The 17,064-nt window shown below is 45.2% G+C and overlaps 1 protein-coding gene across 2 annotated transcripts in view; it reads left to right on the top strand.

The window, feature by feature from the left end:
* NDNF (neuron derived neurotrophic factor) overlaps nt 1-17,064 on the top strand; it is a 52,692-nt gene that overhangs the window by 13,393 nt on the left and 22,235 nt on the right. Inside the window, exon 1 of one of the 2 annotated variants that reach the window (XM_033938252.1) lies at nt 13,069-13,089. The exons of the other annotated variant lie outside the window; for it this stretch is intronic. The gene's annotated coding sequence lies outside the window, so the exon portion shown is untranslated. Of the gene's footprint in view, nt 1-13,068; nt 13,090-17,064 lie in introns of those variants that run through there. 2 annotated transcript variants of the gene reach the window in all.

The following is a 17,064-nucleotide window of genomic DNA, read 5'->3' as shown; positions in this document are numbered from 1 at the left end:
AGTAAGGCTATTCTTAAGTTCTTATGTCCTGTCTTTCTAAATTAGACTTTAAGCTCTTCTGAGCAGGGACTGTCTATTGCATGTTAAAATGTGTACACCTTTCAGCGTTAAAGAAATAATAAGTCACAGTAGTAAAAGTTAGGACACAGAAAGAGATGCTTCCAGAGGCCAGAACCTTCTTCCTCAGGTTAGGAGAGGGGAAGCAGAAAGAGACAGTCGGGTGAAAAAGCAGTTTATAAACATAGAAACATAGAAATAGACGGCAGATAAGGGCCCACGGCCCATCTAGTCTGCCCACCTTAATGTCCCTCCCCTACCTTTGCCCTGTGAATAGATCCCATGTGCCGATCCCATTTGGCCTTAAAATCAGGCACGCTGCTGGCCTCAATCACCTGTAGTGGAAGACTATTCCAGCGATCAACCACTCTTTCAGTGAAAAAGAATTTCCTGGTGTCACCTCGTAGTTTCCCGCCCCTGATTTTCCACGGATGCCCTCTTGTTGTTGTGGGACCCTTGAAAAAGAAGATATCTTCCTCCGCCTCGATGCGGCCCGTAAGATACTTGAACGTCTCGATCATGTCCCCCCTCTCTCTGCGCTCCTCGAGCGAGTATAGCTGTAATTTGTCAAGCCGTTTTTCGTATGGTAGATCCTTGAGTCCCGAGACCATCCGGTCTTTCGTCACTCTTATTCCTATCCAACTTCAAAGGTCTTAGTTTTCTGGCCGTAAGGTACCGGTTGGATCCTTAAACCCTGGGATGTCATTCTCGCCTACAGCATTTGGTCCGTCCGTCCAGGATAGTCCTTCTTCACATTATCCGCATTGAATAAGGAAACGGGCTCTTCTTTTGGGAGTTTGGTTTTCGCAGATCTTCACGGATGCTGGAACAGGTAAAACCGAGCCTGGCTCTGATCACCCTACTGTCTCTCCAGCCACCTCCCCCTAATTTTGCCCTGTGGCAGCTGTTATTTCCCTCCCAAGAGAGGGAGCAGCTTCAGCCTTTTCTTGCTCTCACTATGACAAACTTCCCTGACATCACTTCTGTTCTGGATTTGTGCTTCAGAAGCTTTTCCAGTCTGTCACATCCCCTCCACTGGCTTGAAAGCATTAAAGGGTTGTGTTTGTTGCTTTAACTAACTGGTCCTTAGGAGGTTGGCATTCGCAATCAGCATCTGCCAGGTCTGCAGGAAGCAGTGGAGAAGAAAGGCTTCGGGCTCAGGAACGCAGCCTTTATAGTGACTTCATTATGCTTAAATGAGACTTTTACTTCAGAATCCCATCATTAAGGACTGGGGTGAGAGGAGCACGCCACGGTCCAGCCCTGTGGGTAATCTATTTGTAACTGGGATTAAGTCCAAGGGGTTCCCCCCTATTTGCAGGAGCCACTGGGATCAGGCAGAGGGCTCAACTGGCAGAAGACATCTCACTGGTGCAGTTACAAAGGTCAAAAGTAGCCATCATTCGGTCCATTTAAACAATATATCACTTAGAAACATAGAAAATGACGGCAGAAAAGGGCCAAAGCCCATCAAGTCTGCCCACTCCCTATGACTTTACCCCCTTAGAGATCCCACATGTAAATCCCATTGACTCTTAAAATCTGGCACGCTGCTGGCCTCAATCACCTGCACTGGAAGTTTATTCCAACGATCAACCACTCTTTCGGTGAAGAAATATTTTCTGGAGTCGCCATGAAATTTCCCTCCCTTGATTTTCAGCGGATGACCTCTTGTGGTCGAGGGTCCTTTAAGAAAGAAGATATCTTCTTCCACCTCAATAGGGCCCGTGATATATTTAAACGCCTCAATCATGTCTCCTCTCTCTCTTCGTTCCTCAAGTGAGTACAGCTGCAATTTATTTAGTCTTTCTTCATTCGGGAGATCCTTGAGCTGAAGTGGTTTACATTCAGGCACTCAAACATTTTTTCTTGTCTGTCCTGGTGGGTTCACACTCTATCTAATGTACCTGGGGTAATGGGGGGGGGATTAACTGACTTGCCCAGGGTTACAAGGAGCAGCATGGGATTTGAACCCACAACCTCATGGTGCTGAGGCTACAGCTCTAACCACCACACCACACCCCACACTAGCAGTGGTTTACTCCACTGAGCAACCTAGATCAAGAGAGGAGAAGCACTCAGCCGCCCCGGGGGCCCCAACTCTTTGATTTATGAGCTCTGTAGAATTATGGATTATATTTTATGGCAGCTATAAACACAGATTTGAATATTTCTTGTTATGGTATTCAGAAGGAAACATCCCACTTGGACAAAAGATCAAGAGAGAGAGAATGAATGGAAATGAGACAGATTAAAACAGGAATCAGGGAGACAGACACCTTGGCAGATAAACAGGAAGGCAGAGAGACACCAGCGCAAACCGCAGGGCTAAAGAGACCGAAAAGAGAACAGATAGTGTTAATAATATTGACCATTTCTATAGTGCAACTAGACGCTGTCCCTTGTGGTTCATAATTAGAGTGACCACATGGCTCCAGAAAAAAGGGGACGGATTGAGACATCCGGGTTTTACTTCCATTGAAAGCAATGGAAGTAAGGAGAACAGATTGAGACATCTTGGTTGCTTTCAATGGAAGTAAAACCCGGATGTCTCAATCCGTCCCCTTTTTTCTGGAGCCATGTGGTCACACTATAATCCTAAGGTCTGGGGAAGTGGAGGATTAAAGCCCACATGTGCAGAACTCACGGTGCCTTTAACGATCAACGCTAAACCAGCTTAGCGTTGAAGTATTTTTCCCACCGATGCGCAGAATGGCTCCCCGCGGTCTGTTTCGTGTTTCCCATTAGCCTCTGACTCTGCTTGGCAAATGTCGTCTAATGAGGTCATTCATATTAAAACGAGCTCTCTGAGCGATGTTGCAGCGGCCGTTTTAACGCTCCGAAATGACCGACAGGTCTGGTGGGGCTGGTAGAGTTAAAACGCGCCGAACAGCTGAGCTGAGCCCAGCTGTTCAGGGCAGGAAGAGTAGCGCTTTTTTTGGGTTGTTTAAAGGGCACAGATGTTGTGCATGTGTTACATTAAAAAGAGAAAGTCCTGCCGGAACTCCCCCAAACTTAAAAAAAGAATTGGCAGGAGGGGGGGGGGTGTCCCAGCGTGACTTTTTTGTGCCTGTGCCTTTAAAAAAAACCCAAACCCTACTCTTCCTGCCTCGAACAGCTGAGTGACAGGAGGCTGCCGCCTCTGCGCATGTGTCAGTCACTTTCGATGGGGTTGTGACAGACCTCTGCAAAACTCAATTGCACGCGAAGGTGTTTGAACATGGATCACTGTTTTCAGATTGGACCCAGGAGCTGCTGTGGGTAGTGGGCCCACCACCCCTGGCTCATAAGCTATTCCTCCGCCACCAGAGGCCAGGTTTAATGCTGATAGGGTGTGTACTGTGTCTCATAGCATAGATTGTCCAAAAAGTGGAACCAGGAAATAAAAATATGCAATACTTTGTTGAAAATTATGACAAAACACCCACTGGAACCTCGACCCTATACGGGCTGTGTTTCGGCAAAAAGCCTTCCTCAGCGGTCCTGATGTTCCGTGGGAATTTGGGTAGAATTCCAAACGCAAAACTGGGGCAAATTTGTATGGAAAAACCCGCTAGTGAATAAATTCCCATGGAACCTCAACCACGTCGATTCGGATGCAGGACCCCTGAGGAAGACTTTTTGCCTGTGTAGGGTCAAGGTTCCAGTGGGTGTTTTGTCATAATTTTCAACAAAGTATTGTATATTTTTATTTCCTGTGCGATTTTGGACACTCCTGTTGTGTGGTGGAACCTTGGACCTTTGTCTCTGACTTTGGGCCCACTGCTGTTTGCTGTGTGGTCATTCAGTGGCATTTCTGGATTGTGCTTCATAGCATAGATAGGCTTTCAGAAGTTTTGCCCCCAACATTCACTGCTGTACTAAACTACTGACCCAGCACTGACCTCTCATTTTGCGAACGCTTGTTCATCTGAACGTGACAATATAATCTTTGTTCACTTGACCTTATTGACCCATTCATAATAAGGCCACCATGAAATTTTATTTTTCATATAATGGGGAGAGTAGGGGGCATTGCCCCCCCCTCCCCTCACAGGACTGGGAGGGGTGCACTGGTAATGCTGCAATGGGGAGGGCAGGGAGGAGAATCAGATTCATCGTGGACAATTCATTGCGCTGAAAGAGCCACGATGAAACTGTCCTAGACCCTCTACTATGTATTTTTTTTACTTTTCCAATTTTCTTACTTGATTTTAGACTTTTTGGTGAAAAATAAAATAAAATTTCTTTGTGGGTCAAAAATTACTGCACAAGATTTGAAATGTGCACAATGAGAAAAAGCCGTGTAGCCACCAAATGAGCAAGGCCAGCAAAAAACAGGAATGACGATAATGCTTAATTCAGTCCTGCAGTGAATGTTGGGGGCGAAACTTCCTAGAACCGTATAGATTCACTGGATTAGTAAAAAGAAAGCGAAATTAGCTGGACATCTCTAAGAGAAGACTTGCTTCCTTCAAATTCAGCAAAGAAGGAACTTCCTGCACCGTATATACTCGAATATAAACTGGGATTTCCCAGTTTATATTCGGGCCTGCACCCCCCACCCAGACTTATTGCAGGCCGCTGCCAGGCTCTGCACCCTGACATCCTCCCTGCCCGTCGTACCTCCTCTGCCGAACCCTGGTGGTCCAGGGTTGCAGCGGGCAGGAGCGAGCTTTCCGCACTCCTGCCCTGCTGCTCATCTGGTTGGTCGGTGACTGCCGCGAGTTCTGCTTTCTTCAGCCGCTGGGAGCCAGTCAGGAAGCCCGGTGCCACTCAGCGGCTGAAGAAACCAGAATTTGCGGCAGCCACCGACCGACCAGGTTAGCAGCGGGGCAGGAGCGCAGAAAGCTCACTCCTGCCCGCTGCGCCTCTGGACCACCAGGGATCGGTAGAGGAGGTACAACGGACAAGATAGGATAGGACAAAGCAGGGGAGGGGAGCAGGGGGGCAGAGCCTGGTAGGGAGGGAGGGAAGGAAGGGGACATGGTGCAGTGTCTGGTAGGAGAGGGCTAGGTGCAGATCCAAGCAGGGCATTTGAATATTAAGTTGCCCGACTTATATTCGAGTCAACCATTTTTCCTCCTTTTGGGGGGAAAATGGGGGTCTCAACTTATATTCGAGTATATAGGGTATTTCAGGGGAGGGTTCACTGAGGCATCCCCAGCTCCTGCTTTCTTTGGGTTATGCCTCTGTGAATCGTAGCATCATGGCTACTATCTTATCAGGCTGTTTTTGCTACTTTTACCCCAAGGTTGTTCTCCTGGCATCCTTCCCCTTCTCCCCCAACTGCTTCCAAAATACAGTCATGTGAAAAAATTAGGACCCCCCATGAAATATTCAGGTCTTTCTTAAGAAATGTTCACATATCGATGTCAAATCTTTTTTTTATTTATCTCTGGAAAAGAAAGTGATGTAATTGCAGGTAAACAACAAAAATTTTCCTTGATTTACTCATGAAACAAAAGATATCCACAAAAATGTGTATTCTAATTGAGGAATAAATTAGGACACCCTGCACCCTAATAGCTAGTGTTACCCCCTTTGGCTGAAACAACTGAAGTGAGACGCTTCTTGTAGCCATCGACCAGTCTCTGACATCGGTCTGAGGAAAGTTTGGCCCACTCCTCAATGCAGAATTCTTTCATTTCAAATCGCCCCACAGCATCTCAATGGGATTAAGATCAGGGCTTTGACTCGGCCACTCCAGGACTCTCCATTTCTTAGTTTTCAGCCAGTCCTTGGTGGATTTACTGATTTGTTTCGGGTCATTGTCTTGTTGCAGGGTCCAGTTCCGCTTCAGCTTTAATTTTCTTACAGATGGTCTCACGTGTTCCTCAAGCACCCTCTGATACACGGTAGAATTCATGGTGGATTCTATGATGGTGAGCTGGCCAGGTTCTACTGCAGCAAAGCATCCCCAAACCATGACACTTCCACCTCCATGCTTCACAGTTAATATGAGGTTCTTTTCCTGGAATGCTGTATTTGGTGTACACCAAACATGTCCTTTTCTGGTGTCCAGATAATTCAATTTTAGACTCATTATTCCAGAAGTCCTGATGTTTGTCTCTCTGGCAAACTTCAGTCTGGCCTTGATGTTTCTCTTAGAGAGCAAAGGTTTCCTCCTTGCACACCTCCCATGCAAGTGAAATTTGTGCGGTCTCTTTCTGATTGTAGAGGCATGCACTTTCACATCAACAGTAGCAAGAGCCCGCTGTAGGTCCCATGTGACATTTTAGGGTTTTGGAGACTTCTTTTAGCATCTTGCGGTCTGTTCTGGGGGTCAATTTGCTTGGACAGCCTGACCTTGCCATGTTGGCAGTTGTTTGGAAAATCCTCCACTTGTACATTATTTTCCGAACCGTGGAATAGCTAATGTGAAATTCTTTTGAGATCTTTTTAAATCCCTTACCAGACTTATAAGCTGCTACAATCTTCTTTCTGAAGGCCTCAAACAGCTCTTATGATCTCACCATGGTATTCACTCTCACCGCAGCAGTTATGAGCACACCAAACTAAATGTCTGTGGTTTAAGTCAGGCAAACCTTCTTCAAAATGCTCAGTAATGATGTTCTAATCATGTGCACCTGATGCGAGTTGCACTGGCTTCTGATGGAAGCTCGAGTTTGGTTTAAGTTGGGTTGTCTTTGCTATAAAGTCGTGTATGGTATTGCTCCAATTTATATGACTGATAGATTCCGTATAGCAACTTATAAATATTGTAGAAGATCACTTGCTCTGTTCATTTTTCCATTTGTTCAGGGTTGCAAAAGTAAGAAATCGTTGGATCATACACTAGCGTTCCAGGCAGCTTCCTACAGTAAAGAATTCCGACCGTTGTTGCGTAGAACCCAGTTGAAAACTCATCTTTTCTCAAAGTGTCTGTCCAAATAGTTTTATGTATCTCTTATGTTATTTTTATTATTAATCTTTTGTTAACCGCGTTGAACTTATGGTTATGCGGTTTATAAGCACGATGTTATGTTATGAGATGGGATATACCTGTGTGTGATTTGAGTCACTTTAAGTGGGGCTGTCCTAATTTATTCCTCAGTTAGAATTCACATTTTTGTGGATATCTTTTGTTTCATGAGTAAATCAAGGAAAAGTTTTGTTGTTTACCTGCAATTACATCACTTTCTTTTCCAGAGATAAATAAAAAAAAGATTTGTCATCGATATGTGAACATTTCTTAAGAAAGACCTGAATATTTCATGGGGGGTCCTAATTTTTTCACCTGACTGTGCCCTGAATCTGAACTGCCAATCATTCAAGCAGTATCTAATTATACAACTGACCTAAGTTGGTTACAAAACTTATGGAGAGTGATTAAAATAAAGTTTATAAAAATACAGTACTCAGAGATGTAGAACTCTGTAAGGAAGGCTTGAAAACCTCCCTTGGGTGGACTGGAAGGTGAACTCTCCACCCAAGGGAGGTTTTCAAGCCTTCCTTACAGAGTTCTACATCTCTGAGTATTTTTATAAACTTTATTTTGATCACTCTCCATAAGTTTTGTAACCAACTTAGGTCAGTTGTATAATTAGATATTATTAACTTTTTCTGACCTTGAGTCTACAGTTACTATCCCTGAACACACCATAGTAAAATCATTCAAGCAGGGCAGGATTAATTCATCGAGGGCCCCCTGCCCCGCCCCACCCCACCATGCGCCCAGAAGCTTGCACAATTACAGTTCCCGTTGCCTTTCTTACCCGCGTTGCTTGCTTGTCTTACTTTCTGTCGATGGGGAGGGGGCCGCGTTGCCGATTGGGAGGGGTGGCCCACGTCGCCGATCGATGATGAAGGGGTCCATCGCTGTTTGGAAAAAAACAATGTTGATGCCCTCCTTCATCAGGCCCCCCTGACCGTTTCGGGCCCTAGGCACGTGCCTACTTGGCCTATTGGTTAATCGTGCCCTGCATTCAAGCACTTTTTGTGTTTCCTTTGGACCAGTTCTCACGCTGTCTCTACTTTGTTGCAGATTGCAGCGTCATCTATAAAAACATAACCCTTTTTCTTATTAGCCCTCACAAATCTATCAAATGGAACCAGTCCCATGACTAATCACATTTCTTTCCTCCTGTGATCACTATTTTCTGCCTTTCTCTGATGTTTTCACCATCCTCCCCCACCCCCACTCCACACCCCAGGCTGCTCAGTTTACATGTGAGCTTCCTCTGTGATCCAGTATCAAAAGCTTTGCTGAAAACTAGCTAAATCACATCCAGGCATAGGCTTGATCTAATTTTCTCTTCACCCAGAGTGTCTGACAGGATATCCATGCCCTGTCAGATCCTGCAGCTCACTGAATGCAATCCTTTCCTTCAAGAGATCAGATGGCTTAGCAGGGTTAAAAAAAAAAGGCTTGGATACTTTCCTAAAAGAGAAGTCCATAGGCCAGATGGACAAAGGGGAACCCATAGACATCATTTATCTCGACTTCCAAAAGGCCTTTGACAAGGTACCCCATGAGCTGCTACTTAGGAAGCTGTGGAACCACAGGGTGGAAGGGGACGTACACAGATGGGTTAAACACTGGTTGGCAGGCAGGAAGCAAAGGATTGGAGTGAAGGGCCAGTACTCGGACTGGAGGAGGGTCACGAGCGGAGTTCCACAGGGGTCGGTACTCAGACCGCTGCTGTTCAATGTATTTATAAATGACCTAGAAATGGGGACGAAGTGTGAATTTATAAAATTTGTGGATGACACTAAACTCTGTAGCAGGGTTAGAACTGTGGAAGAATGTGAGGACCTACAAAGGGACCTGAACAAACTGGAGGAGTGGGCGAATAAATGGCAGATGAACTTCAATGTAGGGAAATGCAAGGTCATGCATATAGGGAAAAAGAATCCGATGTTCAATTACCAAATGGGGGGATTAGTACTAGAGGGAAGTAACCTTGAAAAAGACTTGAGTGTGCTGGTGGACTCAACAATGAAGTCAACGACACAATGCGCAGCAGCCTCAAAGAAAGCAAACAGAATGTTGGGTATTCTTAAGAAGGGTATTACAACCAGAACGAATGAAGTCATCATGCCGCTGTATCGCGCGATGGTGCGCCCGCATCTGGAATACCGTGTCCAATATTGGTCACCGTACCTAAAGAAGGACATGGAGATATTTGAGAGGGTTCAGAGAAGAGTGACAAGAATGATAAATGGTATGGAAAACCTTTCATACGCAGACAGGCTAGAAAGGCTGGGGCTCTTCACCCTGGAGAAGCAGAGACTCAGACGAGATATGATAGAGACTTACAAGATCATGAAGGGCATAGAGAAGGTGGAAAGGGACAGATTCTTCAGCCTATTGGGAACTACAAGAACAAGGGGGCACTCGGAGAAATTGAAAGGGGACAGGTTTAGGAAATTTTTCTTCACTCAGAGGATGATAGACACCTGGAATGCGCTTCCGGGGGATGTGATAGGACAGAGTACATTAAGGGGATTCAAAGAGGGATTGGACAAGTTCCTGAAGGATACGGGGATTGGGGGATATAGATAGAGGTAGAGATAGGATTATGAAAGGGTATAGATAGAAGAATAATGGGGAATGAAAGGTTTTAATCAAAGGATCACTTACAGATCATGGACCTGATCAGCCACCACGGGAGCAGGCTGCTGGGCACGATGGACCCCTGGTCTGACCCAGCAAAGGCAAATTCTTATATTCTTATTATTATGAACATAACAATTGTCGCTGCTGGGTCAGACCAGTGGTCCATCGTGCCCAGCAGTCCGCTCCTGCGGCGGCCCTTAGGTCAAAGACCAATGCCCTGACTGAGTCTAGCCTTACCTGCGTACTTCCTGGTGCAGCAGGAACTTGTCTAATTTTGTCTAGAATCCCTGGAGGGTATTTTCCCTTATAACAGCCTCCGGAAGAGTGTTCTACCGCTCTCTGGGTGAAGAAGAACTTCCTTACGTTTGTACAAAATCTATCCCCTTTCAACTTTAGAGTGCCCTCTCGTTCTTTCTATCTTGGAAAGGGTGAACAACCTGTCTTTATCTACTAAGTCCATTCCCTTCAGTATCTTGAACATTTCGATCATGTCCCCTCTCAGTCTCCTCTTTTCAAGGGGAAGAGGCCCAGTTTATTTAATCTCTCACTGTATGACAACTCCTCCAGCCCCTTAACCATTTTAGTCACTCTTCTCTGGACCCTTTTGAGTAGTACAATGTCCTTCTTCATGTACAGCGACCAGTGCAGGACGCAGTATTCCAGGTGAGGGCATAAAAATGGCCTGGTACAGCGGCATGATAACCTTCTCCGATCTGTTCATGATCCCCTTCTTAATCATTCCTAGAATTCTGTTCGCCCTTTTCGATGGTTTGGAGAAATCCACTGCTTATTCCTAGGATAAGCAGCATAAAATCTGTTTTACTCCTTGGGATCTAACTTGGTGCTTGGGACCTGGGTTGGACCACTGTTGGAAACAGGATCCTGGGCTTGATGGACCTTTGGTCTGTCCCAGTATGGCAGTTCTTATGTTCTTAAGTAAGCCAAGTCTAGGACAATTGAGCCATTGTGACATCACCGCTGAGGTTGGCTCTGAGGTGTTATGACATCACAATCTCAGCTCTGGAATGTTGCTACTCTTTGGGTTTCTGTCTGGTACTTGGGACCTGGGTTGGCCACTGTTGGAAACAGGATACTGGGCTTGATGGACCTTGGGTCTGTCCCAGTATGGCAGCTCTTATGTTCTTAAGTGAGCCAAGTCTAGGACAATGGAGCCATTGTGACATCACTGCTGAGGTTGGCTCTTAGGCATTGGTGGAATGAGGCGTTATGACATCACAATCTCAGCTCTGGAATGTTGCTACTCTTTGGGTTTCTGTCTGGTACTTGGGACCTGGGTTGGCCACTGTTGGAAACAGGGTACTGGGCTTGATGGACCTTCGAACTCTCCCAATATGGCAGCTCTTATGTTCTTATGTGAGCCAAGTCTAGGACAATCGAGCCATTGTGACATCACTGCTGAGGTTGGCTCTTAGGCATTGGTGGAATGAGGTGTTATGACATCACAATCTCAGCTCTGGAATGTTGCTACTCTTTGGGTTTCTGTCTGGTACTTGGGACCTGGGTTGGCCACTGTTGGAAACAGAATGTAGGGCTTGATGGACCTTCTGTCTGTCCCAGTATGGCAGCTCTTATGTTCTTATGTATATTTATTTTCCCATCATCTAGATAAGGCAAAACACTCCCATCTCCACAGAGCTGCTATACAAATCCTTCTGCAGACCCACTTTATAATAATTGAACCTTGGGAGCCTAAATCTGATTTAGAGAAAACTCCAGCCAGTCAGGTTTTCAGAATTTCCACAATGAATATTCATGAGAGAGATCTGCAGTGGAGAAGTTCATGGGACTAGATACCAATTTATTATTTCAGGCGAGAGGAAGACAGGAAGATTTTATGTGGAAATTACCAGCTCCCCCCACCTCACACACATATATATACCATTAGGCTCCGTTCCTATTCCCCTGAGAAGCATAATATCAGCAGACCATCTGGTTCCTCCATTGATAAGGCTGACTCCTAGTCTCCAGCCATAGAGCATGTATTACTGGTTTCCAGTGTGAAATTACATTCCAACTTTTACCCTGCGGGCAGACTTTGGTTCAATTATTCATGTTCCTATAGGGTTACCATGGTTTTAGCCACGGTGGTAACAGTTCAGATGCCAACGCTAAAAAACGCTCTACAGTTTTGTAAATGGGGAGATAGAATAAAAATACTTAGACAAAGGTTAAACTGAAGCACCAAGAAGCTGGACTCTGCATACAATGCAACATCACAGAAACAGCGATGCATCTCACCTAAAGCAAAAAATAAATAAATAAATAATTTTTTCTCATCTTTTTGTCACTCTCTTCCTTTTATCCACTGTCTACCCTCTCTCTTCCCCTTCTATATGGCATCTTCTCTCTTTCTATTCCCGTTCTAGAAACTTTATGCATACCCCTTCCATTTCTCCCTTCACCCCATTAGGCTGGCATCCATCTTCCTCCCTTCCCTCCTCCAATGGTCTGGCATCTCTCCTCTCCTCTTCTTCCTTTCCCTCTCCCACAACCACATGGTCTGGCATTGCACTCTATCCTCTCCCTTCCCTCCACTTCCATCAGCATCTGCCCCCTTTCTCTCCCTCCAACCCAATTCCATGCAGTATCCTTCCCCCATATGTCTCTTTCCCTGCAATTCCATCAGCATCTGCCCCTTTCTCTCCTTCCACCATGCTTCCATACCACCCTGACCCCCTTTCTCACCCTTCACCATGATTCCATACCATCCTGACTCCCTTTCTCACCCTTCACCATGATTCCATACCACCCTGACCCCCCTTTGTCACCCTTCACCATGATTCCATACCACCCTGACCCCCCCTTTGTCACCCTCCACACCCTTCCATATCACCCTGACCCCCTTTGTCACCCTTCACCATGATTCCATACCACCCTGACCCCCCCTTTGTCACCCTTCACCATGATTCCATACCACCCTGACCCCCCTTTGTCACCCTCCACATCCATACCACCCTGAGCCCCCTTTGTCACCCTTCAGCATGATTCCATACCACCCTAACTCCCTTTCTCACCCTCCACACCCTTCCATGCCACCCTGACCTCCTTTCGCCATCCTATTATGCTCCTTTCTTTCTCCATCACAAAGGTCCCGCTCCGGATGGAAGATGTAAGTGATGTTGGAGGGGGCTGAGCCGGCACACGCAGTTAGTTGCAGCAAGATCCCGCGATGACTACGGCTGCTGGTCGTCCCCCCCCCCGACGTCACTTACCTCTCTGGAACAGAGGCGGTAGATAGCACAGTCATCGCGGGACCTTCGTTCACTTCAGCGCGGCTGCCGACTCTGCTCTAAGTACGGCAGCCTCGCTGAGGTGCCGTTTGCAGCAGCGTGGGAGGTTCCGGATCTGGCCGGCTGTGCACCCCCTTGGAGTGTGCACCCAGGGCGTATCTCCCCTCCCCCCGCTCCCCTCCTTGGTACGCCACTGGGTAGGCACGAGTGGGATAAGATGAAGATCTGACAAATACGATGGTGATTGCGCAAAATGTCCCGATGTAATCTTTCTCTCTTCTGCTTTTTACATTTTGGGAACAAATATTACAGTACTCTAGAGATCCTTTTCCTAACTTTTTTAATTGTCCATCATTTACCTTTTCTTATATAATATTTCTTCTTTCCCTTCCTCCCCCTCCCTGGTGGCTATCAACTCCTCTTCCCTTCCTTCAAGAACTGTCTCCAGAATTCTCTTCCCTCTATAGAATGAAAATCAATGTCACAGGACCTTCCATCTCGGTCTTCTCCTGCTCCTCCAACACAGACTCTTGCCACATGGGTGCCACACCATTGCCCCACAAATTCTACTGCCTAGTCTGGCCCTGGCAGTTCCTCCTACTTCATTGCAGTCTTAAACATATCTTTGGCTAGAAATACATCACTGCTTTCCAAGACAACTCACGGTGCTTCTTCATTTCCCCAAATTAACCTTCTCTCTGTCATCTACTTGAATCCCAAGGAAGGAAAAGTACAGGAACTACAGGAAAGGAAGTGGCTGCTTTCCTGATTTCTCAAGCAGGGAAGTTTCAGCTCTTTCTAAACTCTCAGGAAAGATACACCTCTTCCTGACTGATTCCCCGAGGAGAAAGGCTGAGCCCTAAAGAGGGATCATGAAGAAGAACATAAGATTGACCTACTGGTCCATCTAGCTCAGAATCCCGTTTATTATTTAAGTATTTATATAGCACTTAGAACCTAAATGGTGTACATTCAGGTACTGTCCTGTCAGGCTCACACTCTTTCTAACGTACCTGGGGCAATGGGGGGATTAAGTGACTTGCCCAGGGTCACAAGGAGCAGTGTGGGATTTGAACCCACAACCTCAGGGTGCTGAGGCTGTGGCTCTAACCGCTTCAACCCTGGCAGTCTCAAAAAGAAGCTACTTACCCTGAGAGAGAAGCAGTGGCTTCCCCAGGACTACCTTCATAACATTTTATCTCCAGGAATTTGTCCAAACCTTTTTTAAACCCAGCTACACTAACTGCTTTTACAACTTGGTCTGGCAATGAGTGAAAAAAATACTTTTTCCTATTTGGAGTGTCTCCTAGCCTTTGTACTTTTTGATAAACAATTGATTTAAGTTTCCGTTCAGGATTTTATAGACCTCTATCATATCTTCTCTCAGCTGTTCCTTCTCCAAGCTGAAGAGCCCTAACCTCTTAAGCTTCTCCTCATGAGAATTGTTCTATCCCCTTAATCATTTTGGTTGCACTTCTCTTTACCTTTTCTGGTTCAACTATCTCTCTTTTGAGATGTGGTGAGCAGAATTGCACATGATACTCGTGGACTTCCTGAACTTCAAGAAGGAAACGGACCTGTATACAGAAGAGTATATGGCCTTTCGATCTCTAGGTAGTTATCAGGGTTCTGCCAGGGGCGTAGAAAGGGTGAACGGTGCCCGGGGCATCCCTCTCCGCTCCCCCCCATTTCCCTATACTTTTTTTTTAACTTCTCCGGTGTGAGAAACATGCTCACGTCGGTGTCAGCCCTTTGATGTCACTTCTTAGATGTGGGTCCTGGACGTGACATCAGAGAGAGCGCAGCAACCTTGCGCCCCTCTTTCCCTCCCCACCGTCACTGGGTTCTGCTCTACACAGGAGTGTAGAAGGTTCTAGTGGTTCATCAAAAGCAGGGTTGTCCAATGTCGATCCTTGAGGGCCACAATCCAGGCAGGTTTTCAGGATTTCCTTAATGAATTTCCATTGTATGCAAATCGATCTCATGCATATTCATGTGGGAAATCCTGAAAAGCCGAACTGGTGAGGGCCTGTTCTAGAGTAATCAATTTTTGACTTTTCATACCCCCATATCTTCTGGAACAAGGAGCTGTCTCTCCTGAGCAGTGACAGGCAGCGGTACCAGGAGACACCTCTTGAATTCCTTTCTCCTTGGCTCCTATTTCCCTGGATATGCATCACTACTGGAAAGGTGAGCGAACCCTTTTGGTTCAAAATTAAACTTCTGGCCTGGACTGGACTGACTTATTGGGTGAAAGGAGAGTGAGGAGTGAGTGGATTACCTGTGTTAAAGGTCTCTCAGTGCAATCTGACCTCCTTACAAAACCTTATAGTTACCCATTTGACGCTTACCTAAGCAAGAAAGGGTTATTTCCGAATTCATGCTGGTGGCTCCTTCTTTCTCTTGACTTTGAACCTGCTAATCAGGTTCACCTGCCTCTGAACTTACATCTGCTTGCATTTTGGAAACACCCAGAATTCACGTGACTGATTATGGCCGAACATGGACATGAGATCCAAAATCATTAAACCAAATAACCTCTGACCAATCAGTTGGCGCTTGATAACGGGACAAGGGGAAACAGAGAGGGGGGGAAGGTTTTGTCTCGTTTGTATTTCATTTATTTAGGTCTTTGTGTTTTGATGGTTTTCTGCTCATAGGTAATATAAGAAATGACTTTTGGTATCAAATCAATAGGGCCATCATTCAGTACATGAAGCTTTGGGATGTTGAAATCTAGCAGTAAATCCCAGAAACATAAAAGATTACAGTCCCCAAGAAAATCTGCAAAATTTGTCTTTAAAAGCCAGCATTTCATCAGTCACCAGGAATTTGTCTTATTTATCTCAAGTTTCAAGTTTAATTTGTATTTGATAAAATCGCTTTTTTCATGGATTACAAAGCGATGAACGATAAAAAATTTTTATATGGGGGAGACAAACAATTTTGGGGAGGATAGACATACATTCCATAAGAGGGAGTTCGGGGAGGAACTACAGTTATGTTTAGGAAAGAGAACAAAAAAGGGTAAAACAGTAGGAATTATATTAGATCGGTAAAAATGGTAACTGAGCTCCAAAGGCAAATTGAAATAACTTTTTCATTTTGATTTCAACTTTTCGAGGGTCTTTTCTTCTCTTATCGGAGCTGGTAATAAGTTCCAAGTCTGGGGAGTGGTGACAGAGAAAAGTGTGTTACGTCTAGTGTTTATCATTCGTAAAGATGGAATAGGAAGTAGGTTTTTGTCCTCAGATCGTAAGGAACGGGAAGGAGTATAAGGGATAATGACTCGGTGTAGAAATAGCAGAGCTTTGAATGTGATGAGCGCCTGTTTATAAGTTATTCTATGGTTGATGGGGAGCCTTAATAATGGTGTGACGTGATCAAATTTTCTTTTACCTGTGATCATTTTTATTGCGGTGTTTTGTATTATTTGTAATCTTCTAATTTCCTTTTGTGCGATGCCTTTATAAAGTGAGTTGCAATAGTCCAATTCTGAAATTATTAATGAATGAATTAAAGTGTTCAGTGAGGAGCATCCCAAAAATTGGCTCGGGATCTGAATATACTCTTGTATATTCCTATTGTACACTATTGTATATTCTGTCAACTTCATTGACCTGCACACTCCAAAAATTGTTAATTCCTGTCAACTTCAATGACATGTACATTCCAAAAACTGTTAATTCCAATGTTATCTTCGTTTGTAATCTTATTAATTGTTGTGAACCGCCTAGAACTCTCTGGGTATGGCGGTATACAAAATAAAGTTGTTATTATTATTATTATCATACGCAGCCTATGAAAACAGCTTTTTCTTGGTTGGTCTATTTGGATTTTTTAGCTTGACAGATTCCTTGTGTTTCCAGCTCAGTTGGAACCAGAGTTGGCATCAGGAGATTTCCTCGTTTGCAATTACCCAGGGATATCACCATATGTGCATATCTATTCCAAGTCACCAAGGCCAGAAATAGCAAGAACAGTCCCTCCTGGCCAGACTTCTTTCAGGACCCTACATCCAGCCACTAGGTGTCACTCTTAAGCAATGTCTGTAGCTGTCTCTTGGGAGTTGCGAATGCTGCCAGCCCTGACTGACTGGGGGGCCACAGTTCCGGCCTGGGAATCAAACCTAGGCCCTCTTAATAATGGCATACAGTGCTGCCACGCCTTGCTTATTTTTTCAGAAGCAAGATAATACCTTTATTTTCTCCAACA

The sequence above is a fragment of the Geotrypetes seraphini genome, chromosome 1 (assembly GCF_902459505.1).
Source record: "Geotrypetes seraphini chromosome 1, aGeoSer1.1, whole genome shotgun sequence".
Lineage (NCBI taxonomy): Eukaryota > Metazoa > Chordata > Amphibia > Gymnophiona > Dermophiidae > Geotrypetes > Geotrypetes seraphini.
This window is presented reverse-complemented; position numbering and strand designations above follow the sequence as displayed.